Below are 19,800 nucleotides of genomic sequence, written 5' to 3'. Positions count from 1 at the left end.
CCTGGCAAACCTCTGGCCTCTGTGAAACCTGAAGCTTACTTCTGTAAGTGAGGCAGTCAGGGAGCAGTTGCCTCATAAAGCAGATGGTGGTCAGCTTGATTATGAAACAAGAAACTAAAGAGACAAATTCCAGTGATGTTTTACACTTATGTGTATCTGACTTTGCTCTTGGACAGTCAATACCAATCCTGCCTGTTCCATTTTAGAAATCAGTGGAACTACTCTAGTCAGTTGCATAGGTGGCCTCAGGTGAAAACTCAAGGCAGGACAAAAATTCAAGAGATGAGAACTGGGGAAAACAGATGACCATGGACAAGTTACAGTCATTCTTTCATCCATCATCCTTCTATAAATGCCTGGTGAGTGGACTACGACTTAGCCAGTGCTTCCTCCCAATGCATCTCCAGAGGTTTTGAAGTTGAAGCCCTAAGCTTTGGAAAGGCATAAGTTCTTAAATTTTATTAAGTACTATTACTGCTTTTTCTTTTATTATATTTTAATGTCATATCTAAGAAATCATTAACTAATGCTAAATCACACACATGATTAATGCTAGATCATGCTAAATCCTGCTATGTTACTAGAAATTTTATAGTATTAGGTTTTACATTTAGGTCTATAATGCACTTTGAGTTATTTATATGATGTGACTTATGAATTGGTATTTTTTTTTTGCATATGGATGCTAACTTATTCTGACAACACATTACAAAAAAACTATTCTTTCTTCATTGACTAGGCTTTGCATCATTGTGAATAATTAATTGACCACATATCAATGTATTTGTTCTGATTTTTTATTTTGATCTAATGTATTTGATTATTAGACCAATACCATCCTGTCTTTATTAACTAGTACTATCTATACTGTGTTTTGAAGTAGGAGACTGAAACTTCAGTAACATTTTTTGTGAAAGTTGTTTTGCCTATTCTAAATTATTTGCACTTGTATATAGTCTGTTTTAATTCAAATTTCCTTTTACACCCAAGTTTATTTAAAATATTGTTGGTTTTAAGTTTAGTGTCCTGTAATTTGTGATTTTACCGTCTATACTTTGTTCCTTTTTCTTATTTTTCAATACATTGACTAAGTTTCTTCCTCGTATATTTTTATTGTTGGCTTTAACTATATGTCTTGTTTTTAATGGTTGCTTTCAAGTTTATACATCTTTCATTTATCTAATTACCTATTTACCTTCAGGCGCTATTATACGATTTCACATATAAGAATCTCTAAACATTATACTTTATTTCTCACTTACCAGAATTCATGCTATCCTTGACAGACACTTTAATTCATATATATTATATATACCCTCTATATATTATACCCTATATATTATATATATAGTATACGCAATTAATTTATATATATTATATATACTCATATCTTTTAAAATATAATTTTCAATTTAAGACAAGTTAATACAAAATATATTTGGGTATATATAATATATATAAATTAAAATGTCTCTCAACTATAGCAGAAAATAGACCATCCTGCCTAACATGGTGAAACCCCGTCTCTACTAAAAATACAAAAAAAAAAAAAGAAAATTATCTTTTAAAAATAATTAAATAAAAAAGTAAAATATCTTTGTTTCTAAAATTTACTTATATTTTCCATTTTTTTCTTCCTTTCTCTGTGTAGATGTAGGTTTTTCACATCTGAATAGGACCTTTCTCAATATTTATTGTATTACAGGTCTGCTAAGGTTAAAATCTTTTATTTATTTATTTATTTATTTATTTATTTTATTTTTTTGAGATAGAGTTTTGCTCTGTGGCCAGGGCTAGAGTGCAGCGGCGCCATCTTGGCTCACTGCAAGCCCCACCTCCCGGGTTCACTCCATTCTCCTGCCTCAGCCTCTGGAGTAGCTGGGACGACAGGCAGCCGCCACCACGCCAGGCTAATTTTTTTTTGTATTTTTAGTAGAGACGGGGTTTCACTGTGTTATCCAGGATGGTCTCGATCTCCTGACCTCGTGATCTGTCCCCCTCGGCCTTCCAAAGTGCTGGGATTACAGGCCTGAGCCACCGCGCCAGACCAAAATCTTTTATTTTTAAATGTTTTGAGCCAAGATGGCCACCTAGACCTAGCCAGAAAGAGCTTCTTCCACCTAGAGGGACTAGATCATGAATTAGACTGGCACATTTCAAAGATATCTTCAGAAAGAAAGCACTGCAAAGGGACAGGAGAAGAACGCAGACTCTGGGTTGGAAGGGGATCAATCTAAGAACCCTGCATGACGTTGTCAAGCCCAAGGACTAGTTCCTCACCTGAGCGGCTCCTGGGGAATGGGTGAGTGGAATAGATACGGTTCACTCTGCCACAGACCTCTGGTAACCTGGGTACAGGAGACTCCATTGAGAGGTGACAATGTGCTAGCAGCCCTCACTCTTAGCGCCTCCTCAGCCTCCGGCCTCAGCGTCCACTCTGGCGGCGCTTGAGGAGCCCTTCAGTCCGCCACTGCACCGTGGGAGCTCCTTTCTGGGCTGGCTGAGGCCGGAGCCTCCTCCCTCTGCTTGCTGGGAGGTTTGAAGGGAGAGGCGCGGGCGGGAACCGGGGCTGCACGCTCCGCTCGCCGGCCAGTGTGAGTTCCCGCGGCCGCGGGCTCGGCGGGCCGGCACATGGTGCGGCAGGCCGGCGCCGGCCCAGGGCGGTGAGGGGCTTAGCACCCGGGCCAGCCGCTGCGGAGGTTGCGCCGGGTCCCCCAGTAGTGCCGGCCCGCGGGCGCCGCACTCAAATTCTCGCGGGGCCCTAGCTGCCTCCCGGCGGGACAGGACTCGGCACCTGCGCGCCACGTCTGAGCTCCTCCCCCTGCGTGGGCTCCCCGGCGGCCTGAGCCTCTCTGACGGCACCGCCTTCTGCTCCTTGGCGCCTGTTCCCATCCACAGCCCAAGGGCTGAAGAGTGCAGGCGGGGCTCAGGGCTGGCAGGCAGCTCTGCCTGCAGCCCTGGTGCAGGATCCATTGGGAGAAGCCAGCTGGGCTGCTGAACTGGATGGGGACTTGGAAAACTTTTATATCTAGCGGGAGGATCGCATGTGCCCCAATCAGCACTCTGTGTCTAGCTCAGGGTTTGTAAATACACCAGTCAGCACTCTATGTCTAACTCAAGGTTTGTAAATACACCAATTGGTACTCTGTATGTAGCTAACCTAGTGGAGACTTGGAGGACTAGCACTCTGTGACTCTGTGTCTAGCTCACGGATTGTAAATGCACCAATCAGCACTCTGTGTCTAGCTCAGGGTTTGTAAATACACCAATCAGCACTCTGTGTCTACTAGCTCAGGGTTTGTGAATACACCAATTGGTACTCTGTATCTAGCTAACCTAGTGGAGACTTGGAGGACTAGCATTCTGTGACTCTGTGTCTAGCTCAAGTTTTGTAAATACACCAATCAGTACTCTGTGTCTAGCTCAAGGTTTGTAAACGCACCAATTGGTACTCTCTATCTAGCTAACTCTGTATCTAGCTAACTAGCACTCTGTGACTCTGTGTCTAGCTCAAGGATTTTAAACGTACCAATCAGCACTCTGTCAAAACGGACCAGTCAGTTCTCTGTAAAATCAGCAGGATGTGGGTGGGGGCCAGACAAGGGAATAAAAGCAGGCTGCCAGAGCCAGCACTGGCAACCCGCATGGGTCTCCTTCCACAGTGTAGAAGCTTTGTTCTTTCGCTCTTTGTAATAAATCTTGTTGCTGCTCACTCTTGGGGTCCACGCTGCCTTTAAGAGCTGTAACACTGACCACGAAGGTCTGCAGCTTCACTCCTTACAGCAAGACCATGAACCCACCAGAAGGAAGAAGCTCCAGACACATCTGAACGTCTGAAGGAACAAACTCTGGACACACCATCTTTAAGAACTGTAACACTCACCGTGAGGGCCCCCGGCTTCATTCTTGAAGTCAGTGAGACCAAGAACCCACGAATTCCAGACACACCATGACCACCATGGAAATTTCAGCAGACAGGGGAAACTACCTAGAGAGTTGGCAGAGACAGAACCCCAGCCTTCATGGAGGCCATAGGACTTGGCCTGGGAATAGCTGCAGTGGAGCATGGCCAGAAGGCTTCCATAATCCTCTAGGTGACTTTTGCCTTTACTAGCTGTCTGACCAAAACAGAGCAGGGCTGTCTTTCCTATTGGATGGACCCAGGCTGATTTGAGCACCCTTTTACCCCTTGACTGGCTGGCTTTTCCCAGGGTTCCTGCGTGTCCACACCTGCTCCCAGCACAGCCTCAACTGCCAGCTGAGGTGCTTGCTGGTGGCCCCCACTGGCAACCACATGTCCGCAGCTCTTGCACTACCAGTATGCACTTGCCTGCAGCCTCCCATCTACTGCTTCACCATCACTCTCACATGCAGAAGGAGCCTGCTTCTCCCTGTTGCTGCTGGCATATATGAACACAGGGACTCCCTACTGCCCACTGCCTCTCCACCAAAGTGCTTTTTGCCAGAACCCTTTGTCAGAATGTTGTTGCCAGTGGACTGGGAACAGTTCAGTCCCCCAAGTACAGCATGTACTTAACTTTAAGAGGACAGAGGGGAAAAAGCTATGGGCGTGGACCTGCCCCCAGGATAAAGCACACAGCCTGGGAGTGCTGAGCTAAGCCTTGGCTCCCTGAAATTATTCAGAAATGAAACCAACTGACTAAATCCAAATTAGACCACAGTAAAATCCTCAAGAGAATCAAAGAATATAAAAGCAAAATGTTCCATTCAAAAGACAGCAACTTCAAAGATTAAAGTAACATTAACCCCTACATATGAGAAAGAACCATGGAAGATATCTGGCAATTCTAAAAACCAGAGTATCTTCTTACCTCCAAACAATTGCAGTAGCTCTTCAGCAATGACTCGTAACCAAAATGAAAAGGCTGATGTCTGGATGGCAATGAAGATCATCAAGATTATGAGAAAGTTGAAAACCAATGTAAATAATCTAAGGAATTCGATAGGACGATACAAGAGCTGAAAAATGAAATAGTCATTTTAAGATAGAACCAAAGTAATCCTCTAGAGCTGAAAAATTCACTATGAGAATTTTGTAATACTATCAGAATTATTAGCACCAGAAGGGACCAAGCTGAGAACAGAATCTAAGAGCTCAAAGACTGGTTATTCAAATGAACTCAGTTAGACAAAAAATACAGAAAAAATAATTTTCATTATTAACAAAACTTCTGAAAAATATGAGATTATGTAAAGAGATCAAATCTGTGACTGATTTGTGTCCCAGAAAGAGAAGGGGAAGAGCAAGACACTTGGCAAATACATTGAGAATATTGTCCATGAAAATTTTCCCAATATTGCTAGAGAAGTCAAGATGAAACTATAGGAAATTCAAAGAAATCCAGTGAGATGCTGTATAGGATGACCATCCTTAAGACACATAGTCATCAGATTCTCCAAAGTCAATGTGTAAGAAAATACATTAAAGACAGCTACTAGAGAAGAGGAACAGGCCACATTTAAAGGAAACCCCATCAGGCTAACAGCAGAACTTTCATTCAGCTGAAACCTTTTTTTTTTTTTTTTTTTTTTGAGATGAAGCCTTGCTCTCTTGCCCAGGCTGGAGTGCAGTGGCGTGATCTCAGCTCACTGCAATGTCCACCTCCAGGGTTCAAGCAATTCTCCTGTGTCAGCCTCGTGAGTAGCTGGGACTGACTACAGGCATGTGCCACCGTGCCCAGCTAATTTTTGTATTTTTAGTAGAGATGGAGTTTCACCAAGTTGGCCAGGCTGGTCTCAAACTCCTGACCTCAAGTGATCCACCCACTTTGACCTCCCAAAGTGCTGGAATTAAAGACATGAGCCACTGTGTCTGGCCCAGCTGAAACCTTTTAAGCCAGAAGAGATTCAGAGCTTATATTCAGTATCCTTAAAGAAAAGAAATTCCCACTAAGAATTTTATATCCAGCCAAACTAAGCTTCATAAATGAAGCAGAAATAAAATCTTTTTAGACAATAAAATGCTAAGGGAATTTATTACCACCAGACTGCCTTACAAGAGGTAATTGAGGGAATGCTAAACATTAAAACAGAAGAATGTAACCAGCCACCATGAAAACATGCTTAATACATAGCACACTGACAGTATAAAGTAACAATCAAGTGTCCATAATAACCAGCTAACAACACAATGACATGATCAAATCCTCACATGTAAATATTAACCTTGAACATAAAGGAGCTAAACACCTCACTTAAAAGACACGGAGTAGCAATTTGGATAAAGAAGCAAGTTAAAACTGTATGATGTCTTCAAAAGACCCATCTCACATGCAATTTCACCTATAGGCTCAAAGTAAAGGAGTGAAGAAAGATCTATTTATCTAATGCAAAACAAAGAGAAAAGTGGTTGCTGATACATTTGGGATATATGTTTCCACTCAAACCTCATGTTGAACTGGAATCCCTGATGTTGGAGATGGGGCCTGCTGGGAGGTGATTGGATCATGGGGCAGATTTCTCATGAATGATTTGGCACCATCTCGTTGGTGGTGTCCTCAAGATAGTAAGTGAGATATTATGAGATCCGGCAATTTAAAAGTGTGTGGCACCTCCCCTTACCCTTGCTCCTGCTCTGGCCATATGAGATGCCTGATTTCCCTTCACCTCCTGCCATGATTGTAATTTTCCTGAGACCTCCCCAGAAGCTGAGCAGGTGCCAGCATCATCCTTTCTCTATAGCCTGCAGAAACATAAGCCAATTTAATTTTTTTTTTTTTTTTTTATAGAGTCTCACTGTGTTATGCAGGCTGCAGTGCAGTGGCATGATAACAGTTCACTGCAGCCTTGACTTCCCAGGAGCAAGTGATCCTCCCATCTCAGCCTCCTGAGTAGCTGGGACAACAGATGCATGTTACCACTTTTCATCTATTTTTGTATTTTTTGTAGAGAAGGGGTTTTGTCATGTTGCCTAGGCTGGTCTTGAACTCCTGGGCTCAAGTGATCCTGCCCTAGCCTCCCAAAGTGCTGGGATTACTGGCATAGGACCCCATACCTCACCTCTCTTTTCTTTATAAATTACCCAGTCACAGGATTTTTTTTATAACAATGTGATAACAGCCTAGTACAGATTGTAATTCTTATTTTGGACTAAACATACTTTAAACCAACCAGTACCAGAAAGTAAAAGATAGTCATTACATAATGCTAAGGAGTTCCATGTAATAATACTTACCTATCCAAAATATGTATGCGCCCAACACTTTAGCACCCAGATTCAACTTTTTAGAGATGTACAAAGAGGCTTAGATAACCACACAATAGTAGTGAGAGACTTCAACACCCCATTGACAATGTTAGATCATTGAGGCAGAAACCTAACAAAGATATTCAAAATGTGCAGCCAACACTTGACCAAATGGACCTAATAGGCATCTATGGAACACTGCACACACTAGCAACACAGTATACATTATTTTCATGTGCACATGGTGCATACTCTTAGATTGACCACACACTTGGACATAAAGCAATTCTCAAAAAAATGCATAAAAAGAAAAATCATACCAACCACACTCTTGGATCACAGTGCAATAAAGATAAATAACTATGCCAAGAAGATCTCTCAAAACTATAAAATTACAAAGAAATTAACCCTTTTCTGGTAGGCCCCAAGAATACTTGCCCGCAATGCTTGTGGCTTGGTGTTTGCCCTGAGATAACTTTGACATGAAACATTTCACTTCTTATTTTTGCATCACTGTAGTATATTGACCTTGGAAACAGAAGACATTGTTCTATTTATAGCATTTTGGTTTTAGTAGTGGTATTTCCATATACAAAATGTGGTAATTCTTGATAGCTGAAAATATCAAATTCTAGAAAACATAGCATCCCCACACATGATGTTAACATTGTTCTCAAACAATTGGCCAAAGATTTGTGTGATGAATCCATTTTTTTTTTTTAAATAAATGACTCTGATGATTCAGGTGATTCTGATGTTACTTCTGTTTAGAAATTACTCCAAGAGTTGTTTTTATATTTTATTTTCATGTAGAAAATTTGTCAGATTTGCTTCAGCCTCAAAGAGCATGTTTATGTAAAATTAAATGATTGCGGACAGTGAACTGCACTTATTTTTTTAGATTGGAAAAGGTTTAAAGAACTGCCTCCTGAATGATTTAGGGTAAAGAATAAAATTAATACAGAAATCAAGAAATTCACTAAAACTAATGAAAACAAAGATACAACATTTCAGAATCTCTGAAACATAGCTAAAGCAGCGCTAAGATGAAAGTTTATAGTGTTAAATTTCTACATCCAAATGTTAGAAAGATCTCAAATAAACAACCTAACATCACATCCAGAGGAACTAGAAATACAAGAGCAAAACAACTCAGATGTGAACAGAAGAAAACAAATAACTAAAATCAGAGCTGAACTCAATGAAATTGAGGCATGTAAATTCATACAGAGAATCAACAAAACCAAGAGCTTGTTCTTTGCAAGAATAAATAGAATTTATAGACAACTAACTGAACAAATAAAGAACAAAAGAAAGAAGGTCCGAACAAACACAATCAGAAATGACAAATGTGACATTATCACTAACCCCACAGAAATATGAGAAAATCCTCTCAGAGCCTATTATGAACACCTGTATGTACACAAACTAGAAAACTTAGAAGAAATGGATAAATTTCTCAAACACAAAATATTGCAAGATTGAGCCAGGAAGAAATAAAATCCCTGAACTGACCAATAATGAGTTCCTAAACTGAATTAGTAATAAGAAATTTACTAACCAGAAAAAGATTTGTACCAGACAGATTCGCAGCCAAATTCTACCAGACATAGAAAGAAGACCTGGTACCAATCCTAGTGAAACTATTCCAAAATTTGAGAAGAGACTCCTTCTTAACTTCCTCTATAAGGCCAGTATGATTCTGATACCAAAACTTGGCAGAGACATAATGAAAATAAAGAAAATTTCGGGCCAGTACCCTAGATGAACATAGACACAAAAATTATCAACAAAATACTAGCAAATCAAATCCATCAGAGTATAAAAAAGCTAATCCATCACGGTCAAGTAGGCTTTGTTCTTGGTATGCAAGTTTGGGTCAACCTACGCACATCAATAAATGAGATTCATCACATAAACAGAACTTAAAACTAAAGCCACATGGTCATTTCAATGGTCATAAAAAAGACATCTCTTCATGTTTAAAACCTTCAACAAACTGGATATTAAACGAACATGTCTCAAAATTATAAGAGCCATTCATGACAAACCCACAGCAAACATCATACTGAACAGGCAAAAGCTGGAAGCCTTCTCGTTGATAACTGGAACAAGACAAGTGTGTCCACTCTCAGTACTTCTATTCAACAGAGTATTGGAAGTTCTAGCTGTCAATCAGGTAAGAGAAAGAAATAAAATACACACAAGTAGAAAGACAGCAATCAAATTATCTCTCTTTGCAGATGATATGATTCTATACTTAGAAAATCCCATAGTCTCTGCACAAAGGCCCCTAGAACTGATAAACAACCTCAGTAGTTTCATGATACAAAATCAATGTTCAAAAATCAGTAGCATTTTTATATACCAGGAACGTCCAAGCTGAGAGCCAAATCAAGAATTCGATCTTATTCACAATAGCCACAAAAAGAATAAAATACCTAGAAATGCAAATGACCAGGATGATGAAAGATGTTTAGAATGAGAATTATAAAACATGGCTGAAAGAAATCAGAGATGGCACAAATAAAGGGAAAAACCTTCCATGCTTATGGATAGGAGGAGTCAATGTTGTTAAATGGACATCTGCCCAAAGCAATATACAGATTTAATGCAATTCCTATCAAATTATCAACATTATTTTTCACATAATTAGAAAAAGCAATTCTAAAATTTATGTATAACCCCAAAAGAGTCCAAATATCCAGAGCAATCCTAAGCAAGAAGAAAAAGCTGGAGGCATCACCTTATACACCATGGAACAGTACTCCAAGATAATAAAATATAAAACCATGTCTTTGCAGCAACATGCATGTTGCTTGAGGCCATTATACTAAGTGTTTTTTTACTCAGAAATAGAAAAGCAAATGCCACATGTTCTCATTTATAAGTGGGCGCTAAACAGTAGATACCTATGACCATACAGAGGGGAATGATAGCAACTGGGGACTCCAAGAGCAGGGAGGGTGTTTGTGGGTGAGTTTTGGAAAATTATCTATTTTGTATAATACTATTTATCCAGGTAATGGATATACTAGAAAGCCAGACTTTGCCACTATGCAATATATCCATATCACAAAACTGTACATGTACCCCCGAATCTAAAAAAATTTAAAAAATACATTTTAACATAATAAAATATTGATAGAATTGTAAATTTAAATTAAATAAGTTTTATTCAAAAGTGACTTCTTAGAGACTGCCAATAGACTCTACACACTTGGCAAAGATTCTTGAAATACAGAAAAGAGGCAAAAGAAAGACCCAGGCACGTAATGCAGTTGTACAAATTAGAATAAAAGGACAAGTAATGAGTAGGAAAAAAGGCAAATGATATAAAAGACATGTCATGAAATAGGAAATACATGTCACAGGAACATTATTAAAGATGCTGAGAAATCACTTAACAGGTGCAACATACAGTGTTTGGGTGATGGTTACACTGAAAGTTCAGACTTCACCACTATGCAATATATCCATGCAACAGAACTATACTTGAACCTCTTACATTTTGTTTAAAATACACTCAAAATTATTTATAGGTAAATTCCAATGAAGTCCACACTCATTCAGTTGGTAAACATTAAGAATGTCGCAATATCGTATTCTGTAGAGCACCTGTAACAGTCAGATGACTTGTATATTATGCTCCTGAGTTTAACATATTGCAATCCATTTTGTTAAATGGCTTGGCATTATATTGTGAAGACCAGTTTCCATATACAATGAGTCAATAAATCCACACACTTGTCTACACTCATGAGAATTTTTAGTCCTTATATCCCAGCAGAGAGTTACAACAATACTTAAAATGGCACTGCACCAGATGTTAAAAGACAAAAAGAAGAAGAGGAAATATAATCTGCCTCGATAGAGAAAATGAATAAATTGTAACACATTGCCACAAAGTAATCCACACATTACAGAAATAAATGATAACTACACTTAGCAATATGAATATCCTGTCCTAACCTCTAATCTCTAGTGAAGAAAAAGAAAGTCAGTTACAGAAAAATATGTACCCTCTGATATTATTTTTGTGGAATTCAGCAGCAATTGTGTGTGTATGTGTTTTTGTGTACGTATGTATAAGCACATTTATATGAAGCACTCACATAAATGATATAATATTTTAATAAGTGATAAAATGATATTTAAAATTTTATAAAAGGGACAACAAAAAAATGCATTAAGGGAGGGCATAAGTAGATGAACATGACTGTTAAAGTTCTAGAGCACCGAACAATGGCTGTTAGTTATATTATGAGAAACATAGATGGATATGCATATGTAAATCTCTTACTACACCAATAAAATCTAAATTGTTTTTCTTCTCATATCAATTAATAAAATCATCTGAATATTGCTAGCTGTTGCCTCTTTTTATATCTCTTTTTCTTCTATTTCTTGCAACACCTAGAATCTGATTTTTCTAAATTTCAAAGTGAAACTGAAATAAACTTAGTTCCTTACATGGTAAGATAGAGCCCTTTAGGGAACAAGGAAATGGATTTCTTTGGCTACAACAACAAAAAGGAAATAAATATTTCACCACATCTTGTTTCACAGGGCTAACCTGGTCCTGGGCCAAACTGTCCTTGGGGAATCCAGTGCTATGTTGAGGAAATCCAGTTTCCCTCTCAGATTCTTTTTGAGTTCTTTTTTACTAAGTGAATAAATTATGCCATTTTCTGGAAGAAAAATGAAGTCCTAATGAAATAATCCTCAGAAAAATCACCTACTAAAATGTATATGTTACACATGTTATACATATTATAAATGTATATTGATGAATTTCTAACAGGTAAATATAAATAAGAAAAATTACAGCATCTATAAATGTCTTCTAAATGACTTTAGACTTGACAAATCAGTGTCAATTGAGATTATTTTTCTGTTGCTTGACGGACAGTTTAGCAAAATAGATAAACAACCAGACCCTGGATTTAGTACTGAAGTCTCGTTTGAGATCTAAATCAGCCATGTATAAAACTTGTAACCCAAATCAAGTTATATATTCACTTGTGCCTCAGTATCCTCAACTATAAAATAGTAGTTCTTCCCTCACTGTATTGCTGTATTAATTAAATTAAAAAATAAGGGCCATTTTTAAAAATTCCAGTCAAAATAATACTATACATTGATTTGCTATTTTTTTCATAGCAAATCCTTCTTCACCCATCAAAAATTTGCATGCATTGTAATAGATTCCAGACATATTAATGACTATGCCAGACATATTCATTTCTTCCTGGATGGCTGTTATAATCTAGCAAGGGTGACATTGTGAACAGTAAACATAAAAAGGCGTTTGTTTCTCATGAAGGAAGATGGTATGGGTGAATAAGCACACTTGGGAATTCAGGTACAGGTTTCTTGAGGAAATAATATTTTAGATTGTACCTAAATAATAAAATGGACACTTTGGGAGGCTGAGGTGGGCGGATCACGAGGTCAGGAGATCGAGACCATACTGGCCAACATGGAGAAACCCCATCTCTACTAAAAATACAAAAATTAGCCAGGCGTACACGCCTGTCATCCCAGCTACTCAGGAGGCTGAGGCAGGAGAATCGCTTGAACCAGGGAGTCGGAGGTTGCAGTGAGCCGAGATATCACCATGGTTCTCCAGCCTGGCGACAGAAGTGAGACTCCATCTCAAAAATAAAATAAAAATAAAATAAAATGGAGTAAGCAAGAGGGGCAAGATAATTCCCATGAGAATTAACCAAATGGGCCAAGATGTGAGGCAAAAAAGGGAATAGTGGGGAAGATTAAGTGAAGAGAAGAGCAAAGACTAACATAAAAATGAAAGAAGTTACACTAAATATTAGCGATTTTAGAGGGAATAAAATAGGAAGCCATGAATTAGTTTCTGGAAAATAAAAAGAAAATGATCCGATTTACATTTAAAAAAAAATCTGTTAACATTTGGAGAAAGGGTTTGGAGAAGAAATGGCAAGAGCAGAAGTAAGGAGACTAGTTCACATGCCTTTGCATGATACTGTGTTGGGCTGAGCTACAGTGGTGGAGGTAGGAAAAAGAATTTAAATGACTTCAGAAACCAGTTAGGTGCAGAATCTATAAAACATGGCATGAGCATAGACGGGAGGAGTAGTGAAGAAGAGGAAGGTGTTAAGAATACATTGAGAAAAAAGATAGATTATTATCCATTTTAAATATGGAGAACCCTTTGGATTTAGGAAAAAAATATAGACATCAGGTATGAATTGCTGAGTTTCTGAATAAAATGAGACAATAAAGTAAATATGTCAACCTGGGATTTAAAACAGTATGTAAGTGTGTGTATGCTTGCATGTTCTATGTTTGTAGGTACATGTATATTTACATATATAAGGCAGATGCAAAATATAACATTTCAAAGCATGAGAATGAATAAAGTTGCCCAGCGATAAAATTGAGAGAGATAATGTGTCCAAGACTTTATTTCTATAAAATTGGGGAAATCAAAATAAAAATTAAGGCCATGTGTTAAATAAAAAAGTCAATGTCTCTACAAGAAATGAGGAATCAACTATATTGAACATATCTGCAGTTCCAGGAAAGATGTGGACTCAAAAGTTCCAACTGCCTCGGAAATGAGTAATAAGTCTAACATTAACAATAGTCAATTTCCTGGATATTAAAAACTGCAAGACCAAAAAGACTTGGTTGCAGAGTGTGGGAAAAATGTGAGTGGGGACTGGTATCGTGAGAACATGAATGTTTTGAGCCATGTGAAAGAGACATGACTGCAGTCATTTTCACATAGAAGTGCATGATCTAGGAGAAGGATGTGAGGAAGGTTCAGGAAAATAGTAAGATAAAGAAAGTTCCTGAGAAAATGAACAGGGATAGGTTATTAGTCTGTTCTCACGCTGCTAATAAAGACATACCAGAGACTGGGTAATTTGTAAAGGGAAGAGGTTTAATTGACTCACAGTTCCATATGGCTGGAGAGAGCTCACAATCATGGTGGAAGGTTAATGGGGAGCAAAGTCGTATCTTTCAAGGTGGTAGGCAAGAGAGTGTGTGCAGGGGAACTCTCCTTTATAAAACTATCAGATCTTGCAAGAGTATTCACCACCAGGAGAACGACATGGGAAAGACCTGCCCCCATGATTCAATTACCTCCCGCTGGTTCCCTCCCATGACGTGGGAATTATGGGAGATAAAATTCAAGATGAGATTTGGGTGGGGACACAACCAAACCATATCATTTGGGTTCCAAAGCTCATACGGAGAAATGGCCTTAAGTAATTGAAGAGCAAACACCTTAGGAAGGAAAAATTCTACTCTCTGCTTTTTCGTTTATTGCTTATTCTGGAAATATCGCATATTGTACTACAGTTTTTTTCTAATAATGTCTGTGTTATTACATGAAGCTTTTCCCAAGCATGCTTGCATAAATGTAGGCTATTGTGTATTTTTTCTAATGTAGTCTGAATATTGGTAGAAAAGTTGATAGAAAACTTTTGTTTCCTTCATTCAACAATGTATAGTTTCAACATAAATGACTATATTTTAGGAAGGAAAATATATTAATGTATTGTCACATGACATATCAGTTATAAATGACTGTTAACATTCAACATTTTTAAATTAGTTTTTTAACATTATTGCATTGTGAAACTCCTCAATTATCTTGAGGGAGGAAGACTCTATATACAATTTGACCCTAAACTACATTATTATTATTATTATTATTATTATTATTATTATTATTATTTGAGATGGAGTCTCACACTGTCATAGGTGTTTGTGTGCAGTGGCACAATCTTGGCTCACTGCAACCTTCCCCTCCTGGGTTCAAGCAATTTTCCTGCCTCCGCCTCCTGAGTAGCTAGGATTACAGGTGCCCACCACCCCGCCTGGCTAACTTTTTGTATTTTTAGTAGAGATGGGGTTTCACCATGTTGGCCAGTCTGGTCTTGAACTCCTGACCTCGTGATCCACCTGCGTTGGCCTCCCAAAATGCTGGGATTATAGGTGTGAGCCACCGTGCCCAGCCTATTAGTTTTGTTTTTTTAATAATTATTTATTATTACATATATATAATGTTTTATGAGTCTCACATCTTTAAAGGACTATAGTTGACCAAATACATCTTTAAAAAGTTCTGTAATTCCCAGACAATAATATGTAAGTTAATAAAAATTAGTTTTGACTAGGCTACACAGACTAGTTGAAGATGGACATGATTTCTTTGTATTGTGAAATTAAGAATTTCAATTTATAACATATGTTCAGAGCTAATTATAAGATACCAAGCATTTTGAACAAAATTGGAGATGTATATTTGCAGATATCTGTGACTTGTATTTACTTCCACGAGGGTACACTGTGTTTCTGGACAGGAGTGAAAGTTACAGATTCATGGGTATTTCATTGACCAGCAGAAGGAGGACAAAAAGTACTGTTGAACTGTAGGGAAGCGAAAGACACACCCTTCTTGGAGACCAGTCTCATAAAACACCACTACATTCCCTCATTTCTTCATTCATTCATTTATTCTACAATTCTTTTTAGATTTTAATATATTCCAAGAACTATGTTAGCTGTTATGAGTTGCATAAATATTCTTATCCTGATCCTTCAAATACAAATTGAAGTATAAGAAAGACACACCATAATAAAACCCCCCAAACAATAACATTGGCTCATGGAACATCAAGCGCAGTGCCCTGAGAGGAGAATTGTGTAGAAAACATTTTGCCTGCCCCCTGCCCTTGTAGGGGGGTATTTTCTCCACAATCCTGGGAGATTTGGGAGAAATCTCATAGACCCACATATATCCCAAATCCTCGGATTCTGTGTGGATAAAATTAATATAAATATGGACCTCCCTCTCTGTTCTTTCATTTCATCTATCCTACTTTAATTATTTATCTGATTGAAAACTAAAATGAGAGAAATTGAAAACAGAGAGTGAGTGAGTGAAACCAGGTAAGCTTGACTCAATTTGGCATTTCTTCCTTTTAGGAGAATACTGCACGCTTGGGTTGGCAAGCTGCTCTGCTGTACTGTCAACAGGCATCCTCCTGAGGACAAGAAGTCTAGCATTTCTAGGATTGTGCCTAGGAAAAGGTAACAACTTGCCCTTCATCTTCTCTTCTCTGCATCGTTTTAAAACTTGTTTAGAACCTGGGAAGGGAAGAGAAGTATTAGTTTTTTGATTCCCCTCAGAGTATCCCCAAGCGACTTCAGCATCCTTCTGGTTGGTTATTATCAGTAAAGTGAAATCTGAACCTAAAATATGTGTCTTCAGATAATTTTAAGAATTGAGCCAAGAGTGTTTTAGTAGTGATTTGAGGAAAGAAGAAAGAGGAAGAGCTAAGTTGAATTAGCTCACTCAGATATATATAAAGAGTATATATATGATCTCTATATATCTGAGAATATATATTATATATAACATACATATTATATATGATATAATCTTATATTTATGTGAACAATGGAGAAAATTTTACTTATTGTGGAAAAAGTTACTAACAAGATTTTTTGAAAAATTACTCTAGGAAGGCCGGGCGTGGTGGCTTGCGCCTGTAATCCCAGAACTTTGGGAGGCCGAGATGGGCGGATCATGAGGTCAGGAGATCGAGACCATCCTGGCTAACATGGTGAAACCCCCTCTCTACTAAAAAATACAAAAAACTAGCCGGGCGAGGTGGCGGGCGCCTGTAGTTCCAGCTACTCCGGAGGCGGAGGCAGGAGAATGGCGTGAATCTGGGAGGCGGGGCTTGCAGTGAGCTGAGATCCCGCCACTGCACTCCAGCCTGGGCGACAGAGCGAGATTCCGTCTCAAGAAAAAAAAGAAAAAAAAAAAATTACTCTGAGAAACAGGGTATTTTTATGGTACAAAATTTTGAGGAATTAAAGTTTTAAAACGAAACATGAACAACCTGAAATAAAATCAAATTTAGAATAAGTTGAAGACATACTTGGCAGAATATTAAAAAGGAATCAAAAAAAGGAAAATACCATTGAGTGATTTATTATTATTTACATGGAAAAATAAAACCCTACAAAATAAATTCTTTAGATAAAAAAACAACAGCATGAATAATGGGGACATATTGGAGAATATCATAGAGTAGTCAGTGAAGGCAAATAGATAAAAATGAGTTCCAAGAATATTATTCCTCTGGACACAGACATTGTGATATAAAATGCCCATAATTGATGTATTTGAAAGTAGACCAGGAAAAATGAAACAAAATATTCCGAATAAATATAGGAACATTTTCTATAATAGAAGAAACCTGAATAGGTAGATTCAAAACACTCGATGTATTTCAGTGACTCAAAAAGCATTAATAATGATCAAAAAGACTGAGACAGATTCTGGTAAACTTACTGATCTTCAGGTTTAAAGAAGGAAACCTGCAAGCATCCAGGGAAAAAGACAGGAGGTCATTTAAAAAGGCAAATACAAAGATGATTTTATATTTCTCAGTAACTTGAGGTGACAGATGACAACAGAGAAACCTCTACAATGCATGAAAAAGAAATGAATAGACCCAGCAATCTTATGACCAGCTGGCATGTTATCCATTGTATAGCACAAAATGAAGATGAGTTTGACAAACCCAAGGTTCAGGAAATAAAGATTCACTAACTCACTGTTAAAGGATATACTGGTGGCTGGGGGCGGTGGCTCAAGCCTGTAATACCAGCACTTTGGGAGGCCCAGACGGGCGGATCACGAGGTCAGGAGATGGAGACCATCCTGGCTAACACAGTGAAACCCCGTCTCTACTAAAAAATACAAAAAACTAGCCGGGCGAGGTGGCGGGCGCCTGTAGTCCCAGCTACTCGGGAGGTTGAGGCAGGAGAATGGCATAAACCCTGGAGGCACAGCTTGCAGTGAGCTGAGATCCGGCCACTGCACTCCAGCCTGGGTGACAGAGCGCGACTCCGTCTCAAAAAAAAAAAAAAAAGAATATACTGGTGAATGTGTCCATTCATCAGAACTGTAGCTAAACAACCATAAAAAGTACAAATATGAAATGGAATGTAAAAACTACACCTAAAAAAAGATGCTTAACATGAAAAATAGTATCTTTCTTATACACTGATTGAGAATGTATCCAGATATTTTCCACAGTCTCTTTTGAGAAAAAAATGACTAATTATGGAAGTATATTCATTTATTTATGCCTAAATAAAACAAATTATTTACAGGCAGACTTTCTGGCATAGTAACCAGCATCTCACAAAACCAGATGCTCCACGAATGACAGGCAGTCTCTGAAGAAACGGTTGGTCTTGTCCATTACACAGCAGTAGAGGGAGTTAAAATGTCTGCATTTGCTTCATTTTGGTTCATGTGACTCTATTTTCTCTAGAGAACACAACAGCAGCAGCGAAAACCAACAATAAGAAAACCCAATTTTCCATGAAGTATTTCTCCTAATATTTATTTATTTATTTATTATTATTGTGTGTGTTTTTGTTTTGTTTTTACAGATAGAATCTCACTCTGTTGCCCATGCTGGAGTGCAGGGCATTATCATAACTCACTGTCACCTTGAACTTCTGGGCCCTAGTGATTGTCCCACCTTGGCCTCCCAAAACGTTTGGATTACAGCTGTGAGCCACCATGCCCAACCTTATGCTAGCATTTATTTTATCCATAGACTTTCTTTGCTAGATTGAGTAAACCTTCTATATTTGATAGAAGGGAAAAGAGAGTCATAAGGCAGTGTAGAGTTAAGAAAATTTGATGAGCTTTGGTGTATAGAAAAAAGTAATACATGTGCATTAAGTATGTAATTATTTAAGTGTATAAATATGTTACAAATGAGTGCATAACAATATCATTGTTATTTGGTAGGGAAGTGGTGACACAGAGGACATTAATACTTTATGCCTTGTCATCTTAGAACACCTCTGATTTCCATAAACAATTCTGTGCAACATCAGCCTCTGCCCGTGAATCCCTTCTTATGCCTGGACTGAGTCTTACCATTTCCTATCCAGTGCCATCTCTAGGTCTTTTCCAAGATATGCAAGTGTTACCCATAATGTAGAAAGATTAAGGGTCCCAGGGTCATTCCTTAACCATATGAATTAATAAAAGCTTTCCTGTGTTTCAGGAGGAAAATTCAGACAGGCATTTTATACATTGGTTGTGAAGTTTCAGCAGAATTAATTCCGGTAGCCACAATCATGATCTTGACAAAACACTCTTCATATTGGCTTTTCCAACTTCTTTCCCTTCATCTCATCCTCCAAAACTGCCCCTCTCTTCCATCATCTCCCCGGTAACATATGTCCACCTATTCTATTGACCTCAAGCTCTGCTTTGGGGAGGCAGTTGTTAACCATATAAAAGTTTTTATTTCATAGGGAGAACTCTGTTTGCCAGTTGCTACATTTATATGCAGGAAAAGGGAAAGTCCAGTGGGCAGTAAGAAGCACCTGAAAGAAAACAAAATGTTTTGCAAGGGAAGGGGGTACAAGTTAATCTATTAAAGAGAGATTGATTTTTACATAGTTTTATGTAAGGATGACTCTACTTATAATCAAGGAATCTCACAGATATTCCAATTTTTTTCTAAGTAAACATTAGTTTTCATGACAGATGA

At 38.2% G+C, this 19,800-nt stretch overlaps 1 long non-coding RNA gene across 1 annotated transcript in view; it reads left to right on the top strand.

Moving 5' to 3' along the window:
* The first annotated feature begins 230 nt into the window (after positions 1-230).
* LOC105489511 (uncharacterized) overlaps positions 231-19,800 on the top strand; it is a 45,941-nt gene continuing 26,371 nt past the window's right edge. Inside the window, exons 1-2 of the long non-coding RNA XR_011624358.1 lie at positions 231-359; positions 16,190-16,294. This is a non-coding gene — a long non-coding RNA (uncharacterized lncRNA). The remainder of the gene's footprint in view (positions 360-16,189; positions 16,295-19,800) is intronic.

The sequence above is a fragment of the Macaca nemestrina genome, chromosome 6 (assembly GCF_043159975.1).
Source record: "Macaca nemestrina isolate mMacNem1 chromosome 6, mMacNem.hap1, whole genome shotgun sequence".
NCBI classification, from domain to species: Eukaryota; Metazoa; Chordata; class Mammalia; order Primates; family Cercopithecidae; genus Macaca; species Macaca nemestrina.
This window is presented reverse-complemented; position numbering and strand designations above follow the sequence as displayed.